Below are 3,175 nucleotides of genomic sequence, written 5' to 3'. Positions count from 1 at the left end.
GTTGACACTTACTAGTAGAAGATAGCTAGGCACATGGGAAGTTGGAATTAGCATGCAGGTCGAATAAGTGTGGGTGTCGTGGGTTAGGCGGTGGTGTTTGAGAAGTTTTTTGGGCAAGTACCGTTCCAAATTAATTTGACTTGGGCGTTACAATTATTCAGCCCATCGCTCTTCATATGCATCGTCCAACCTATGGAATGCGCCAACAGTGCAGGCACGACACCTTGGAAGAGAGGCAAATATCCAGTCATCAGTGAAGGAGTGGTTCTTCTATTGTTGGGCATCTTGAATTCTCAACGACCCTATGCTTTCCCATCATTTGTATGCATTTCGAATATGTGCCTTTCGCGGTGGAGGCAGTTCGCAGGTCGCATTTGTAACCCTTTGTGCAGAGCCTTGGTCACACCCATCGACGCACCAAGGTAATATTCAGTGGTCGTTATATGTGTATGGGAATCAAGAGGTTTTTTGTGGAGCTAGTTGGACATCAAGAATGTCGATCTTGCCATTCAAGTCAAACTGTGAAGGTGTGCTTTCAAATCTGGTTGGTGGGTGATGTGTTATTCCCCCTACCATTTCGCCATTTGCTGTGCATGGAGGTCCAGTGAGGCGGATCTCGTGGGTTTGGTAGAGGTGCTTGGGCAGTCTTTTGGGCAAGTAGCGTGCCAAACACACAGTCATTGTGTTGATATCATTCTCTTGCGTTATATCACCTTCCTCCCTCCTTGCAAGGGTTTGATTGGCCACAATTTGGTGCTCTCATGCTTTATTTTCCCTATTTCTCAAAAATTTATGGTAAAGTAAATTTTTGTTGGTAAGAAGTGATGATTTTCTCATAGGACTCAAATTTGTAACCTTGATAAAGTGCTAAATTGTGTCATTGTTTGGGTTACTTCATGCACTCTTTTTATAAAGTACCAAAATAAGGGGGGATAAACAATAATCAAGGGGGTGTTGTTATTCCATCACCATCACCATCATCATCATCATCATCATCCATCATCATCATTCATCATCATCATCATCATCATCATTCTCATTCATGCCTTGTCTATTTCGGCTTATATCGTGACTGATTCTGTAGTTACTCATAAGTCTACATATCACTATCATCATCCAATTTGACACCTTCTACAGGAGTATTAGATTTACATAAGTTCATCTTTCACCTAGATCTATGGTCCCTAATCTCAAATCCAATTCAACTTTCACCTCCATCTATGGTCCCTAATCTTTAATTTGGTTCAGTTTTCACCTACATCTATGGTCCTTGTTCCCAAATCTGGTTCAGTTTTCACCTACATGTATGGTCCCTGTTTCCAAATATTTGTCACACGACAAAATTGGTTTGGAGATTTTTGAGCATTCTTGGAAGACATCATTTCTCTTTTGGAGGGGATTTTTATTTCCCGCTATATTTTCTCCTTTTCTTCATTTATGGGAAATTTGTACATGGGTACCTAACATGGCCGAGTATTTAGGACCTATTATCTTTTGTTTCACTTCTCCCTAAGTAGCACTTAAGGGGAGGTGTTATTGTAAACAAGGTTATTATCAAACTAGTTAAGACTAGGTTTGCCTTTTCACCCTTAGTTTAAGTTTTCTTAGGCTAGTTGAGTTAGTTGTATTACATAATATGGTGCAGACACATGTCCTCCCTTGTAGAGATACCTTGTGCATGCATACTTGCCACTTGCTCATACAGTTGTAAAATGAGCTACAACTGTTGCATGCTTGAAGAGTTAGTCAGTGGTTGTGTCCAACCATCTCACCTCCATCTCCTTGCCTACTTATGCAAGGATTTATTCTCATAATCATTGAGTAATCTAGAGAAATCTTAATATACTAGATTGACTTCATTCATTTATGCTTGTTGATTATCTCTTAGACTCTAAAAATTATTTCACCTTCCAACTCAAAAGTCTTCTATTGTTTCCTATATGTAGGGCAATTCAAAAGAATTTTAAAGCCTATCATGTTTGGTGTAACATATGAAAAAAAAAGAAAAGAGGAATGATAAGGAATAGAAAACCAAATAATATTATGTCGAGGCTGCTGTTGGGCATGTGCTCATAAATCAGTAGTCTTTCTTGGCCTTGTCTACAACATCCAAGTCTTTCTTGGCCTTGTCTACAACATCCAAGTAAACACACAAGATTTCTATGATGAACATTAGAATTGATTTTCACTTCGCTTTCGAATTCAAAAATTACGCGTGGAGAGCGATCTAATGTCAGCTTCTTTACTGCAAAAACTTTGCCATTTTTCAAGGTAGCATGTAAATACCAAGTAACCTAGCATTTGAATACACTAAAACAGAAGGCTAATTTGGGCAGCAAATAAATGATAATTTACCTTAAATACTTCACGAAACCCTCCTTGTCCAAGTTTATTTGCTTGATCAAAATGGTTAGTTGCTTTTTTTAGTATATTGTAGTCGAAATCTTCTGGTGCATGCAGTTCTGTTGCTCCTTTAGTATTCCCTATTCCATACATTCGTTATATTAGTATTAGCTAGGATCGAATTGAATCGCAAGAATTTTGCTTCCTTATGTATAATAGATTAAATGCAGACCTTTAAGAGTTATACCTTGTGTTTGCTATGGTCGCATTATCTGCTTCCAAAAGACATGGAGAAAAGTTAAAAGGCCAAGTAGGAATACCCCTCCTACAACACCACTTATTATCCATGCTTCAGAACTCACCTTCTTCTTCCCTGTTAAACAAAATTGAAAACACCTCAACTGTGAAAATATAATAGTCAATATGGGCTAGCTTAAACTGTACACACTAAGCTTTGACTTCTTGTGTGTTGTCCTACGTGGGCCTGCTCCTGACTATTTTTGTTGATAAGCTATGCATGTTAGTGTATAAACGTACACATAGTATATGTATTTATGGCAAGAGAGGTAATTTATATACAGAGTGAGGTAAGTTATTAAAATCAAGAATATGAGCTATAGAGAAATAATGGTAGGATACTAATATACTAGACCTTTTTTAAAATAAAATAGTAAATTATTTTTATAAATTGTTAGTTTAATTTTTTCTTTTATTCATTTGATTTTATTGTATTAATATTTTTAATGTGCAAGTTAATAGTTTAACTTAAAAATAATTATTTTTTTTAAGAATCTTGAAAGTTAAAAGTTAATATATATATATTTTAAATATA

Source organism: Cryptomeria japonica, chromosome 10 (assembly GCF_030272615.1).
Source record: "Cryptomeria japonica chromosome 10, Sugi_1.0, whole genome shotgun sequence".
In the NCBI taxonomy this organism is placed as follows: Eukaryota; Viridiplantae; Streptophyta; class Pinopsida; order Cupressales; family Cupressaceae; genus Cryptomeria; species Cryptomeria japonica.
This window is presented reverse-complemented; position numbering follows the sequence as displayed.